The sequence below is a fragment of the Hoplias malabaricus genome, chromosome Y (genome assembly GCF_029633855.1).
Source record: "Hoplias malabaricus isolate fHopMal1 chromosome Y, fHopMal1.hap1, whole genome shotgun sequence".
Lineage (NCBI taxonomy): Eukaryota > Metazoa > Chordata > Actinopteri > Characiformes > Erythrinidae > Hoplias > Hoplias malabaricus.
In genome coordinates, this window is record NC_089820.1 from 63,810,179 (window position 1) to 63,827,504 (window position 17,326).

Below are 17,326 nucleotides of genomic sequence, written 5' to 3' on the forward strand. Positions count from 1 at the left end.
AGCTTTGTTTTATTCATGTTACAGCTTCAGCAGATGAAACAAGAATGTATATATTTATAACAGCAACCATGCTAAAACATTCTCCTTCTATCAACAATATTTTACTTTTACCATCTAGAGGAGACAAACTGCAAATTAGTAGTGGGTATGTTTTTAGATGCGTAAAATATAAATACTAACTTATAAAATTATGCATAAATGAGTCCATATTTGAACATATTTCAAACAGGTTAAAAAAAACCTTAAGGTAGCATTAATATCCAATAACAGGACAAAAAGAAAATCAACAAACCAAATGTTTAGATATTTCTGAATTTACCACCAATACAAGGCTTTAGAGTTCTACAAAACAATGAACAAATTTCTTAAAATTGTGTTGTGTTTGGTAGATTATTTCCTGGTTGTAACAATGCTTCTGGGCAATAAATCTTATACAGTTGGAAAGCCTGTTAAATGATGCCACATTTACCTTTTAAAGAGGCGCAACCCACATTCTCAGCTCTACTGCTCATCCCACAAATGCATGTGTTATGACAATTGTCTAAGTGCAACCAGGAAGGAAGACCAATTCTCAGGCCCGAGGAGAAATCAGAGAAGCAAAGACACAGAGTCAAGAATTTTCTCCAATCTCTTAAGTTTATTGAACAAAATCAAGTCATATATATATAGGAACTCAACGTCACGTACACCATCAACATGTCTCATTCCTTTAACCCAAACATTCCCTTATTGGTGCCTCATTATCTCCAACTTTATATTTGCCAGAGAAATGGTGAGAATGTCCTTCTAATCTGCTCAGCGCATTCCTCCCACAGGTCACCGTAACCACACAATGCAATAAGTCCCTTTACCTTCAAGCACTAAGGCCTACATAATTTATTAAGAATCAACCAAGATTAATCAAACCCCATATATATTATGTCATTATTTATTATTAATCATTACTCATTAGTGTTAACCTGCATTTTTCCATTACAGCATGTTCCTTACAAATGTGGCACCATTAAAAGGGAAATTAACAGGGTTAGGGTTCCAACGGTATGAGATATACTGCCAAGAAGCATTTTTACAACAAAAAAGTAATCTACCAAACACAAATTTCCTTACTTTTTCTGCTAAGTTTATTTTTATAAGATACTCTTTGCAGTTATTTTGACATTATTTAATTTGCATTTTGCCAGTCTTTGCTTTAATTATGTTTTTTTATGGATTTTGCTGATAAGGTATTTGATAAGGTAAGTTTTCTGTTCTTTTTTAAATGCTGAAGCAGTTACTTTTGTTCTTGTTTCATCAAAAAATACTGTCACTCTGTTTAAGGTGGAGCAGGATAAATTTTAACTGGATGCTAGCTAACATTAACAGACACTAACATACAAATATACTGTAAAAAAAATAATAATAATAATAACAATTCAAATTTAAGCAGTACCTTTCTTCGTAGATATCTTTCAGTAACTGTAAAACATTTATTTTAATTATTTATAATTTGCTAAGACACATGGAAGACCTTTACATCCTGAGGTAGTGATGGCTTACAACCCGGTCTCACACCTACTCGTGATATAGTCACATACATAGGAGACTGCAATTAATGCCGAAAATATGCGACTATGTCACGAACTGCAGTGTACTATAACACGAGTGCGTGTGAGACCGGGTTGTAGCTTAACATTACTGGCTGATGTAACTTTGCTAACTGACAAAGCGACACATTTATGTTATGATTAAAACCAATATTTAACAAAAAATATATTCATTAAACACATGTAAAATTTTGTATTCTAATCAAATGATATTTAAAAGAGACCGTTACAAACCGGCTCCAATGGGAAAGTTCCATGGCTGGCGTTGCCAGCTCCCGCACGAGTTATGCACAGGGGCCATGTCTTCATTAATTCAGACTTATTATCCTGGATTTAAGTCCTTTATAGAGTATTTGGTTATTTTTATAACGTCTCTTCCTTACACATGTAAACAATCATACACACAAAAACGCGTGTATTTGTATAACTAAAAATGTGAGTCTGTAAACAAGTTTTAGTCCACACACCGAGATTATATCCATCCACACACAGACAAAGAGAGAGTCCACCAGTTTCGATACACTATACTTTGGTTGGGTTTTTATGTACTGTTTCTAATTCTATATTTTTGTTGTGATATCAGTTATAATTGAATATGCATTTTGTCTTGTTCACCAGTGATATTTTTCATTTACTGTAGTTAAAACAGCATTTAACTAATCCATACCCTCACTCACACAAGCGGTGGGCAGACACTTAAACGGCCGGGGAGTAGTGCCAGTGTACTGCTGGAACAAGGTCATCTGCCGTAGATGAACCAGCATGACAGCTTACACAGAATCAAAACGTCATCTGTCACAGTCGTGCACCTGGTATAGAATGCCATTGGGCTCTAAACATGTGAGTTAACTGTTATTAAAATTTTGCGTGTTAACACGTAAAATTTTGTCGTGATAACGTGACCAAAAATGACACGTTTACACGCTTCTTAAGGTTTTCACCAATGGGAGGCCTCAAATCTGGGCCTACTTACATATTCATGATTGGATTTACATCACACACTGTAGCTGACACGAAGCATAAATCCTTTGTGAATGTAGTCCCTACGTTTCATCTGAATTATTCATAACATAGTGAGCGAAGCACTGACCTATGGCTACATTGAGCCCTACGTGACCAGTGTGAAGACAGCAATACTAGTAAGCTGATCCCCATAGCAACTGGAAGTTTATTTTTCACAATAAAAAACTCTGGTGTTTAGTACCTTAAAATTTATAAACATGCATATTATTATATAACTTCATTCATAACATGCTCATAATTTTACATCAAATCACTATTCTCTCACACTGTGTGTGTGACACATACTGAGGTGTAATTCATTCACATTGATAAATTATGTGCATTCTTCTAATAGCATACCGCTAAACAATACAGTGCCAATACAAACTTGTAGTGAAATTAACCTTCCAAATCCTCCTCTTTCTGTAAACATGTATAATATGTTTAAAGATACATTAATTTACTCATGTTTTATTTAACCCTTGTGTTGTCTTGCAGGTCAAAAGAGACCCACTACCATGTTTAGCTGTAGAAAAAATATTTCTTTATTTCTGGAAATCTTTTTCCAACTTGAAATTTTATGACTTTTCCTAAAGAGACCCGTTTATTAGAAAAAATGATATTTTGTTTTTGTATATGTTTCCATGTGAGCTGTACACCACTAGGGTTCAAAGATTGTCTTATGGGTCATTTTTGACCCGTGAATTATAAAAGCATTTAAACACCAGAAAAAAGTTCAAAGGCCACACACAAACTCTCTCTAATACACACACACACACACACACACACACACACACACACATAAAAGAAACTCCGGCCTAATAACACATGATCAGTTCTTAGGTCGGAGTTTCTTTGATGGGACCCTGAATCAAAGTACCCCAGTTAGTTGCTTGCTGAAGCCATGAATAGACATTTCAGTGCCCAACAGGTCCTGTATGAGATATTTTCAGGAGCTCTGGAGGAACAAGAGGATGAAGATGTATCTGAAGAGGAAGATGGGGAGGAATGCAACCCAGAGAATGATGCATCTTCAGATGAAGAGGAAATCCCTCACGCTGACAGAGAGACTTTTTTGTCAAAGAAAGGCAAAATTGCATGGTCCTCATCAAATTCAGACAGCAACCAGGGAAGAACAGCAGCATCAAACATCATAAGGATGACTCCAGGGCCAACAAGGTATTCGGCTGCCCATGTCCAGGATATTTTATCCACCTTTCTCCTGTTCATCACACCAGCCTTCGAAAAAATCATCCTGGAAAACACAAATTTGGAGGGTTTCCGGAAATATGGAGAAAACTGGAAAAAAATGGATGAGATTGACCTGCAGGGCTAAAAAGGGCTTTTGATGGCAGGAGATCAACCCAACCTGGATGTCAGGGAAGAAAAACAAGAGAAGGATGTTCCTTGAGCAGTTGGGAAAGGCTCTTGTCACCCCGTGTATTGAGAGGAGGGAGTGCCTGCCCCGCACAGAAGCCTCTGCAGCCATTGTGGAAGCTGTTCAGGGAGTTGCATCTTGTCCTGATCCACCTGATTCTGCAGCTGGGTCACTCAAAAGAAAAGAAGGAAGAAGGACTGCAAGACAAAAGCTGTGTGCTGCACATGTGAGAAATACATCTGCAAAGCCCATTCTCATGTTCGCACATACTGTCCTACATGTGCTAAATAGAGTTTATGTTGAATATTGTTCACAAAATCAAGCAACATTTTGCTGTTTTGTTAGTGTTATGAGAGAAATATTTCTATAATTCACTTCCTAAAAATATAAAATAAAAACTGTTGACAAAAAAGTTCCAGATTGTTGACTGTCTTTTCTCTTTCAATATAATTAATTCAGAAGTAATAACTTCACATTTATATTATAGCAATAATAAACCTCTACTGTGTAAAAGAAAACTGTTGTGACAGTGTAATCTTTTTCACTGGTGATCTTCTTGTATTCTGTAATAAGCTTTGGTAGGGCGGGTCATTTTTGACCCATAGGACAAGGGGAGTAAACAGAATGTTAAGATCGCACAAGGGTTAATTATGTGTATCTACAAACCGGATTCCAAAAAAGTTGGGACACTAAACAAATTGTGAATAAAAACGGAATGCAATGATGTGGAGATGGCAAATGTCAATATTTTATTCGTAATAGAACATAGATGACAGATCAAAAGTTTAATCTGAGTAAATGGAACATTTTAAAAGAAAAATATGTTGATTCAAAATTTCAATGGCGTCAACAAATCCCCAAAAAATTGGGACAAGGCCATTTTTTACCACTGTGTGGCATCCCCCCTTCTTCTTACAACACTCAACAGACGTCTGGGGACAGAGGAGACCAGTTTCTCAATAGGAATGCTCTCCCATTCATGTCTAATACAGGCCTCTAACTGTTCAATCGTCTCGGGCCTTCTTTGTCGCACCTTCCTCTTTATGATGCACCAAATGTTCTCTACAGGTGAAAGATCTGGACTGCAGGCTGCCATTTCAGTCCCCGGATCCTTCTCCTACGTAGCCATGATGTTGTGATCGCTGCAGAATGTGGTCTGGCATTATCTTGTTGAAAAATGCAGGGTCTTCCCTGAAAGAGATGATGTCTAGATGGGAGCATATGTTGTTCTAGATCCTGAACATAGTTCTCTGCATTAATGGTGCCTTTCCAGACATGCAAGCTGCCCATGCCACAAGCACTCATGCAACCCCATACCATCAGTGATGCAGGCTTCTGAACAGAGCGTTGATAACAACTTGGGTTATCCTTGTCCTCTCTGGTCTGGATGACATGGCTGATGATGATAACTTAAAAGTCTTTGCTATTTTACGCTGGGTAACACCATTCTGGTATCGCTGCACTATCTTTCTGCGCAACAATGGTGGAATTGGTGACCCTCTTACCATCTTGTCTTCAGAGAGACACTGACACTCTGAGAAGCTCTTTTTATACCCAATCATGTTGTCAATTGTCCTAATTAGTGTTAATTGATCTTCCAGCTGTTTGTTATATGCTCAATTTCCTTTTTCCAGCCACTTATTGCTACTTGTCCCAACTTTTTTGGGATTTGTTGACACTGTGAAATTTTGAATCAACATATTTTACTTTTAAAATGTTACATTTACTCAGATTAAACTTTTGATCTGTCATCTATGTTCTATTACGAATAAAATATTGTCATTTGCCATCTCCACATCATTGCATTCCGTTTTTATTCACAATTTAGTTAGTGTCCCAACTTTTTTGGAATCCGGTTTGTACTTCTATATATACATTAAGAGAGGTTAAATCTCCTTCAAAATTAAATTGAACAAAAAATTCTGAATTAAAAAAGGGCTTTTATCAGCAGTTCAGTGGTGGTTGAAGTGAGGGGTTTATATATATATATATATATATATATATGTGTGTGTGTGTGTGTGTGTTTGTGTGTGCTTTTAAAAGTATTTATATATGTATAATGTTTATACAAAATCTCATTAAAAAAACATGGTTCAGAACATTAAACACTGGAATTTTTCTGTTATTTGGTAAGTTAAGCCTTTATGTTGTTTCAGCAGTAACGCCATACACCAGTAGGTGGCAGTAAAGCATCATGATTCACGAAATACACAAACTTAGTGTGTTAACACGTTCATAACGCGTTAAAACGTAAATACCTTAGTGTGTTAACACAAAATTATACGCTACATGTTAACACGGAGAATCCAACACGTTTAGAGACTGTTGTTAACTTTGCTGGGTTGTGAAGACAGGTGATGGAAAAGAATCTCCGCAGACACGGTTAAAGGTGTAAATACATCTTTATTTACAGAAACAGTGTCTTACGGGTTCTTAAGGATCCCGTGAGAGGAGTGTCAAATTCAGCACTCAAAATCTCTCTCCCATGTCTAAATTCTCTCTCCCTCTCCTGGCTAGAACCCCGCTCTATAAGATTCTCCCACCTTTCCAAATATGGTAATCTAGAGGATAGGTTTACAATTGCATGTTCTAAGGGACAAAGGGAGGGGTAAAATTTATTGTTTCCTACCCTCACTGACAGCTTATCCTAAACATTTCTCTCTGTGCAACACAGACACAGAGCATATGGCTGAACATAAAAAAACAGTGAACATTCCTTATTACTGTGCTTAAGGCCTTATAATTAAATATACCTCATAATTTTCTCCCTTCGAGACTGTTAAAGTCTCGTAAATTTTTAAGCAACCCATACATGCTAATGTCATAACAAATAAGTGATGCCGTCCTACACACAATTTTAACATCACTTGCATTATGATGTAACAACATTTCATGGAGTGTGAGGGTGAACAAACCTGCCAGGCAGCCATCTTTCTTGAAAATCCTTCAAACATTTTAGACAGGAAAAATTCCCCCATGATCCCTCTGCCTAGGCGATCACAAAACTGTACTCCAGTCCAATTAAATTTATTCTATATCTGTAGGGAGTAAATGTATATGAAAATCTCAGAAAATAAAATCAAACCAATGTCCAAATTCAGGCTAGTCGACCCATCGGACCTTCCAATGGACCTGTCCCTACCTGACACACCCCTTGGCCCTAACATCTACATTTCATGAGTCTATAAGTCTTCATAATAAACAGTTGTTACAATTTTTAATATCACCCGTATAATGGTTTATCAATATCAAAGATTACTAATAATAGAAAATTCAATAAGAACATATGACATAATATTGTCTTTTCAGCAATTTTGTCTTCTGATGTGATGTTGATGACATATTGAGCTTCAGCAAGTCTTCACCATTCTTGTATCAAAGTCCTTCTGTTTTACTGTCCTCTTTTGAGTTTTTGGATCCCTGTATCATTTCAGGAATCTCGAACAACCATCCTCCCTTACAGTGATCTTCCCCCCTTTTTCTTTCTGGAAGAAAGAAACAACAGCCAGTATCTTTTGCAAAAATGACAGATGCAAATAAACATCAAATAGTTTGATCAGAGGAGGATGGGTCCCCTTTGTGAGTCTTGGTTCCTCCCAAGGTTTCTTCCTCCAGCCTCGAGGGAGTTTTTCCTTGCCACTGTCACCTTCGGCTTGCTTGCATTGGGCTTTGATTTATATGTTCTGTTTTGAAACTGTGAAGCTGCTTTGTGACGTCAGTTGTAAAAGGCGCTATACAAATAAATTTGATTTGATTTGATTTGAAATAAACTTAATAGTAATACTAATGGATTAATAAGTTTTATAAGCTACAGTGTATACTTCATCCTACAACCTTTATAATTGATTACTAAATAATAAACCTAACAAAATAAAAGAATAATGTCATGTAAGTGAATAGAAAAATATATAATAGTGGATATTCAAAATGGATATCCTTCCACCAGGTTGTTTTCCAAAATTTCCTCCTCATGTTTGTCTGAGTCGGTCCTACTTAATAATTGTCATCTGTACTTGATCTCCAGGCATTACAACTTCAACCCATTTCAAAAATCATAGCTTTTGCACAAGTTAACAACAGTGTACAAAAACAAAACATTTTACACACTGCTAAAAAAGCTGCTCCAAAAACTTGAGCCAACATTGCTCCTAGTGGTCCTAATTTCTCCAATAACCAAGCATTCACAGACCATCCAGCTCCTTTTGATGGACCAAACGCCTCCCTTATATGCTTCAATGCTTCTATAACACTAGTCATATCAGAATTATCTGGAATCAAAGTATAACAGGCATCCCCTGTTAGATTCAAAGCTACACATAAACCCCCTTGCTTAGCTAAAATGTAATCCAGAGCCATGTCATGTTTTAACAATGTTAATCTGTGACTTTTTTGTGTATTTGACAAATACTGAAACCCTCTTATTGTTTCATTAGCAAACCCTTGTAAAGTGTACGTAATATTATCTATATGATCTGCTAAAAATGTCACACCATACCATGGGAATAATCCTATACCCCATTTTTCTCCTGTACTGATTCTCCAATGATATGCTTCCAAGTTATGAAACTGAGCCATTTCCCTTTTCTGTCTTCTCACAGAATTACCTTCAGAATTCCCTTCATCAGTTGCTTCAACTTTTTGGAGAGTATAAACCTCATAAGGAAGCTTTAATGTTGCCATATAACAACAGCCTGTCCACCCATATGGTAGAAATATGTATGCTTTATCTCCACAAACCCACCAAGTATCCTTAAAATTTCCTATAGTCACATTTACAGGCAAAATGTCATACTGCACCATTAATGTTCTACTCTGTTTCCTATCTGGTGTATGAAAATTCACTTTAAACAAAGCATCCTTAGGTTTAGGCTTTTTAAAATTCATCTTATAACGAGCACAATCAGATATTCCCATAAACATCCCCTGTTCATTGTGAGTATCATTGGAACAAAAACAGTCTTTAGTCTCCACAGATTTTACTTCCAACGCATCAGGTCGTGTTGTCAGTACATTTTCATGCTGATCAAGGAAATTCACATATGGCAACTTCATCAACCAAGTACAATTTAATCAATCAATTTAGGTCTAAACAAATGCACTGATAAAGCCATTATTTTATCTTCTTCAGAGTTTTGCTGATACAATAACCATGATAAAGCATAAGATTGACACATAGCATGCAGTGGTTCTGGTACTGTCTCTAAAATTGATGGCCATGTGCTTGGTGATGGAACTTTCACCACACATGGACCAGTCAACATCGTACTCATTCTTACGGAATGGGTTATTTGCTGAAACCATACATTTCTAGATGCCCATGGGTCTGTGATTTGTAACACTGAAGAATCAAATCCATATGCTTTCCACTTTGCTTCTCTTTTCTGTAATGCATGGCAATGGTCAGTCATTTCTTCAGAGGTGCAGTCAAAATAAAAAAAAAAACTCTCTCTGCCCTTCTAAAGTGATTTTCTGAGTGGTTTCTAAACCATTTGAATCCATGTCTTACATTGGGTTTCTAGCTTCAAAAGCCACATGACTAATATTCACTTCATGCTCCATATTTAACTCTGGACCCTGTGCTATGTTTACATTCTTCTGGAAAGGACATTACTTTTGGAGTCTGGGTTACTTTTGCAACATTATGTGATCTTGTTATTTTTCCACTTTCAACAGTTGTGATAGATTCAGATGTACCCGAAGCAGAAGTTATCATTGGCAGTGTAGTACTATTGATCTCCTTTAATGGCATATCTAAAGTAGTAAGTGGCATATCAAAAGTGGTTTGGTCCTGAACTCTTTTAGTAGATGTAAAAACTTCAATAGGACTCTGGTCCTTTATCATCACTATCACTGTACGAGTTATGTACCCTTCTCTCCACACATTTTGAAATGGCACAAATTTAAGCTCTGGCTCCAAATAAGAGTATTCCCCTTGATCTTCCCATGTAACATTACGTAAAAGAATTGAACAATCATCTCTAACTTTGAACCACCTAAAGGCATTAAACAAAAGATACTTTCTCTGGTCACAAGGCAAATGATCAACTTCAGGTCCTGTTAACACCACTTCTTTACCACGACTATTTTTTTAGTCCTTAGGAGGACTATTACTCCCTGTATTAAATCTTCCACATTTACAGGGAAGATGAACTGATTTACCTAATTTAGCTTTAACTCGATGGACCCTATATATATAGCTATTTTGCTATTCCGTTTTTTTGTCAGTGCCTCTTTCAGTTGCATTTAAACAGTAATTATGTGACATAGCCATATTCAATATTTTGTTTTATTTTCTAAAGAACCTTTGCTACTCAAATATGTAATCACTTGAGGTTTTCATGCTGACCGATAAATCAATTTTTCTATAAATTTGTCATGTTTTGACCAAAATTTTACCTAGCGCCTGCTTTTTTTTTTTCATATTTCTCAATGTACAGCCTTGAAATCATATTCCCACATCGGATATCTTCACACAGATTGTTAGTGTGAGGTGTCTGTTAGTTGAAAACATAAGCATTTTTGATGCTAATTTATTACATGTCATATTACTGTGGCAAAATAAATTTGTAGCATCAGACGGACATGGTTTTTCTTGATATTCTAAGCTCTGGGATGTATGACTGATAAAGTTCTGACAGTCACAGCAGGCCCAGACTTTCAGGAATTTAGTTCAGGGCGAATATGGACAATATCTCAACAAATAAAAAACATTTTGGTACTTTGGCAGTTTTCTCAGATGCTGATAATATTTACAATTATTATTATTATTATAATCTTTTTAAAAAATGATGAAATAATACTTGTTTATTTAGAAAACACACAATAAATCATTATTTAAGCTTTTTAGTTTATATTTGTTGATCTAATGCAGTGTTATTTGATGTGAAACCTACAAAAACCTTGAAAAACTATAAATTAATAATAGGAATATGTTTTTGCTGATGACTCATATTTTTCTGCCCAGAGACAGCGTGGGTTGACATTATGTGAGTCAAAACGAAACTGAAAGTAAACAGCGTCTTTCTTGTCCCTTTGCAGCACCTTTTTTTCTGATTATAGATATTTTTTTCTGATCCTAGAGGCTTCACAGCACCGTGATGAGAGCACTATTTTTAGAAACGGTAGGATCTGCGCTTTCTAACGATATACGGAGCTCACAGACGCATTCAGACATTCAAGACTTACAAAGCTGATTATATAAGGTGTGTTTTTCACCCCGCAAAATGCGGGTCCAAAGGGTTTAACCACCGTCTTGAAAGGTGATGACGTTGTTGAAATTATCAAAGGCATTAGTGTAGTTAGATGTGATCCATTTACCCCCTCACTAACTTCTCATACCGTTTAGGTCTAACCTTTTTCCGAACTGGTCTTGGACTCTTTTCTTGATGCAAGTCTCTGAACTGTTTTGAAATGGAATTACTTCATTCTGGAATGGGACCTGCTGTTTCTGGGACATATTGAAATTCAATTTCTCCAAACTTTTTGTCTTGTTTACAATCTGCTGTGTCATGTCTGGCATCGTCAGAAATATACACAGAATCATCAACATCATCCAAACCAGGGACAATCTCCTCTTCAGGAGATCTACTCTGGTTTGTTTCTTACATGTTATTTTCAACCTGTTCTCCCTCATGTTCTTTTGGTTCTCCTGAACCTGCAACCTCTCCTCCCTTTGAGAAAGGCTTCTCTTCACTTGGTGCTTTAACACAGTGAGATAAATGATACCACGTTGGAGACCCCTTAACTTGAACCGCCGTTCCAGTACTGCGAACAACTTCAAAAGGTCCTTCTCTGCATTCACTATAACATTTTGTTCTAAATAACTTTACAAACACCTTGTCTCCAGGCTGCAATTTATTCTTCCTTTGCTCATCCAGCCTCTCCTGCTCCTCCTCTTTTCTTTTCTTTTCTGAAATGTATGTGGATATTCTTTTATGTAAATTAGCTAAGTATGAAACATATGTTCTCATGTCATCTTCTAAAAGGGCTAAACTTGGACCTTTCCCAATTGTACGCAAACATGGCGTTGGCATTCGTCTGCCTGTCATCAACTCATGAGGAGTCATGTGTAAATCACGCAGCTCACTTGAGCGACACACCATTAATGCTAATGGAAGCGCTGCTATCCAATTTAACCCCATGTGCTGTATTGGTGACCCATCAGTTTTCTTAAACCCCCTGTTTTTCCACACTGATCCAAACAAATGATACACATTATGGGCATACGCCGAATCTATGTATACGTTTACTCACTTACCTTCAGCCAACAAACATGCTTCTGTTAACCCCACAAGTTCAGCAAGTTGTGCAGATGGCTGTGGAATTACTTCAGCCTTTTCAACAACAAAGTCGGTCCCCTGGGCTCTTACTATTGCATAGCCAGCCCTCAATTTATCTCCTACACGGTAACAGGACCCATCAGTCCAATACTCCACTTCAGCCTCACGCAATGGAAGAGCTTGCAAATCAGATCTAAGTCTCGAATACCTCTCTGCGTCTCGTTCACAGTCATGTGGCTCACCATCCTCTGAAGTTGGCAAGTGGATTTACTGTGACGCACCTTGCTAGGGTAACATTATCTTGTTCTAAGAGCCTATGATAATCTCTAATTCTAGGCATAGAATGATGGGTAAGAATTGTCACTGGATAACCCATCGTGACAGATGATGCTTTCACCATTGCTCTGTAGCAACTTGGTAACCCCAATTCCACTTCTGAAAAAGCAGTTGAATAATAAGTAATTGGTTGGGGATTGGTTCCCGTATTTGTTGGCTGACAAAGAACTGCACATGCATATTTTCCTCCAGTAGAAGTGGACACATAAAACAAAAAATTCTTAGAATAATCTGGCAGAGATAATGCTGGAGCCTCTTGTAATCTTTGTTTTATTGTCTCAAAAGCTAAAAGGCCATCCTGTGTCCAGGAAAGATTACAGTAAAGCTGAGCATTCCCTGTATCTTTAATCATAGCTCTCAAAGGTCTTGTTAAACTAACTGAGGAATACCCCGCAATACCCAAAAATGTCATAATTTCTCTAACTGTTCTGGGTTTGGGAGCTTTGCAAATATCTTCTAACTGCTTATCAGAAATACATCTGTGTCCCTGTGTTATGGTCTGGCCTAAATAAACTACCCTTTCCTGACAATACTGCAATTTTTTCTGAGAGACTTTATGCCCTTTCTCTGCCAGCATCTGTAACAAAGTAATTGAATCCTTATGACATGTTTCCTCATCTGGTGCACAAAAAAGAATATCATCCATGTATTGAATGACAGTACTTTTTAACTTCTGATCTACCCCAACTAAATCATCTTTCAATACTTTATTGAAAATGTGAGGACTATGTTTATATCCCTGTGGTAATCTCTTATACTCATAGAATTGTCCCTTGTACGTGAACCCAAATAAACCCTGACATTCTATACTTAGTGTAACACTAAAAAATGCACCACATAAATCTAATACTGTGAAATACTTTGCATCCGGAGGAATTTGGGCTAGCAAAACATGTGGATCTGGCACTTCTGCTGGAAAGTCTGCTACTACTTCATTTACTGCTCTCAAATCATGTACTAAACGATAAGAGTTATCTGGCTTCTTCACAGGCAACAAATGTGTATTACTCTGCGGATTCTGTGTTATCTTCAGAACATCTGCTTTCACAAGACCTTCGATTTGTGGTTCGATCCCTTTAATTGCTTCTTCATTCAAGGATACTGAGGCTTCCATGGAGGTCTTGTTCCTGGTCGGAGTTCAACTTTCACTGGTTGAGCTGACTTCACAAATCCAATGTCAGTGCTATGTTGTGACCATAAACATTTTGGAACATATTGCAGCATTTCCTCTTTCAAAGAGTTTGAATCCATCTTCTCATTGTAAAGTGATTCATGTGTCATCCTGACGACTTGTGGCTGTCCTTGTCCTTGAGCAGTAATCATAATCTTAATAAATCGCTGATCTTCACTCCTCCAGATGGAAAGATTCTCTTTTAGCAGTTTAAAGACAACTTCTTCTGCTTCTGCCATCATTGTTCACTAGTGATGAATAAATATTCATCACTATTTGTTTCTGCTCACAATCTTCAGACACCATCAAAGTCACATGTGGTACACTTTTTCCCATCTCAAACTCTTTATGCAAGTAATCATTTTTGTCTATCTTCATAGCAGCTCCTTGTGGTCCCAAAATTATGCAACATGAACGTAATTAAACTTGCTTTGGTTGATGACTCAGCCATTGTTCTGCATCTGATTGTTCAGCATCCTTAAAATATTTCAGTGTACAATGAAATGGATACTCTGGAGTCTTTGCATCAGGCATGTTTGCTACAATAAACTTCTCCCACATCTTGGCTGGTTCCAAGAATTCTTCCCTAAGATTTCCAATACAAAATACTGCATAAGCTTCAGTCTCTGTTTTCATCATCAATTGATCAATCATTTCACTCGGCACTTCCACCAGGCAGCCGTCTGGTGTGCATTTTATTGTACAGTTCAGTCTGCACAAAGCATCTCTTCCCAAAAGTGCAATAGGTGTATTTTCTGATACCAGTATGAGTATTGTAGTCTTCAGATGTTTATAGCAAATCTCAATTGGTTCTGTGAGAGGAATCAGCTGTTTTACTCCCTCAAACCCGATTGTCTGAATCATCTGACCAGACCTGGGGAGGTGTATAGCATCTTCAGGCCGAATACAGGTGAAAGCAGCTCCACTATCTGCCATCTTTGTCAATGGTCGATTATTTATTTTCACCTCTATTGTTGGATCTCTCTCCGGCCCTATTGCTACCAGCTGACACCTCCCACATGAGTTCTCCGGGCATCCCTAGAATCCTGGTTTCGGGCCCCTATAAGGGTTCACAGGTCCCTTGATTGACCTTGGTTGTCCTCTGTATCCTCCTCTGAATCCTCCTCTAAAGTATCCCCTGAAGTTTCCTGGCTGTGGCCAGGGAGTCACTGGTACATCTGATGTTGACTGATGTTGACTGATCTGATGTTGATGTTGACTTTTTTCTTTTTTTTCTTGTTGTCCACCAGTTGTATTTGGTTCGGCTTTCTGAGGGTCTCTTCATCCTGTATTTTCTGATCATTTTCCTTTTTTCTATATAGCTCCACTTGATGGGCTATATGATCTGTATAGACACTCTTTGCCATGCTTCCAAGACCCACTACTTCTGCCAGTTTACTTCTCACTGGTAAGGGTAGTCCCTTCTGTAATTTGGCTCGCAAAATTGACTGCTCCATCTGATTTAAATCTGGATCATTTCCTGTGACATTTCTCCATACCTGATGGACTCTTGACACATAGGCTCTCGGGTTTTCTTCTCCCAAAGGCTCAATCAGGATATTGTCAGGATGCACATTGGTTGGAAATGAATCTTTCAATGCTCTCCACATTCGACCTCTGATTGCAGCAAACAGCTCTGGATCATTAACAGCAGTTCTTACATATCGATTTAGGCCCGCTTTCTGTAGAATTTCTTCCATGGCTGGAACTCCCAGGAGATTTGCTAAAAGTCTCTTTATGTCACCTATTGCAGGCTGCGTTACCACCAGAAGCTCTTCCAATTTTGAAATCCAAGGATGTGCTCCTTCTTGCAAAGTAGGCAACTTTTCCATGATATCTGACATATCTGTATTTTGCCAAGGCTTGTATTCCAAATTCCGTTCACGGACTATCAATGGACACATCTTTTCAAGTGTTTTCCCTTTCTTTGGACACAATGTGTATTGTCTTTCAGATTTTTTAGTGTCTTCATTTTTCAGGTCCTCCTCATATGTCTGCAATTCTTTCAGTTGTGTCTCCAGTGAACTAGAAGCATTATCTAAGCTCAATAAACATTGGTCTATACTTTTTTCTACTTCTCTTAAAGCTCTCCGTCTGTCTTCTTCTCCTTTTGTGCTGGATGTTGCAGGAAAGAATCCTCTTTCAAAGAAAGATCCCTTACTCTTCCATCCATCATCACTTTCTTCATTCTCTGTTTCATCAGAACTTCCATCTCTTGAGTCCTCTTTCCTTCTACTCACATCTCCTCTTTTTTCTGCTTTAGCCAGCATTCGTCTGATGGCTGGGTCATATCCACCCATGGCCTCCTCCTGGTCACTCAGATCCTCATCTTCAATGGTCCTCCTTCTCATTCTCAGTTCACCTCTAGTCTGCAGACGTCGAGTTTTCTTCTTGCTTTTGGAACTCGGACACAGTTTTATCGTTGTCTCTGCTTGTCCTGTTTCAATGATGCATTCATCTTCGTCTTCAATGTGATAACTTCCGCCTTGACTGATCACTGGAAGCTGAGGATAGACTTTCTCAGTTTTCACTTCCTTCTCATAAGGTGGTGGTGCCTTAACTGAGTCCACATGTGAAAAAGACACATTAACCTCTGCAATCTGTTTTTCAATTGTTTTTGTACGCTGATTCATTGCTTCTACACCTTTCCCCCTCTTTTCCTTCGCCGCCTTTATCAGTTTCTGACTCTCTTGTTCAAATAACTGGAGAATGCCAAGCTCTATTTCTCTTTTTTCCTTTCACTTTTCTCCTTGATGCCCTTTCTTCTGTCCTGCTTTGTATGTTGATACAAGTACCTCTATTGTTTTAATTACATCTGGGTTAAGTGTCCCCTCTACCGGCCATGGTTGGTCTATGTCAGGCCATCGCTTATAAAATTTTTCGCATATTCTTGCAATGCCTTTTATTAAAATCTTTATTAAATGTATTATTTATTTTTCTTAACTATATCAACAGGAGAAACCCCTTTTGAAACATTAGTGCCCATTTTTGACATAATAATGACTAAATATGTTCCCAACTTACACTTATTAATTATTTCTCTCCTTTTTCCTCTGTTTATAGGCCACTATATTACCACAATCAATAAAAATTAATCCCCAATTGAATTTGCCAACTTCAGAGAAATCAAACCTTAATATGCAATACAATTCACACCACTAAATCCCTAAGTGATATAACTACTAAGTGCACCATAAACTTATATAAGTTTGTATATTCTTTAATTACAAGGTAGTTATTGAATGTTTAATAAACCTAAGGCTCACCAAGCACTTGTAAATATGATTACCACTAAATATTTGCAACCCCATTACACTTATAGCAAAGCTTAAATCAGAAACCCCTTTCCAAATAATCATTTTTTCTTGTTAATTCTTTATAATCAAATTCACAAATAATGGACTAAATGCAAATAGATAAACACATCAACGAATTTCCAATTATTACTTTTTAATAATGAGACCTATTAATGATTTAATCTAAATGTATCAATGCAGGTGTTTGTGAAAGAAGTTTGTGGATGAAATGACTGGCCTTTGTGCAGTCCGCTCTGCTCTGGGTAACTTCGTCCCCCCTT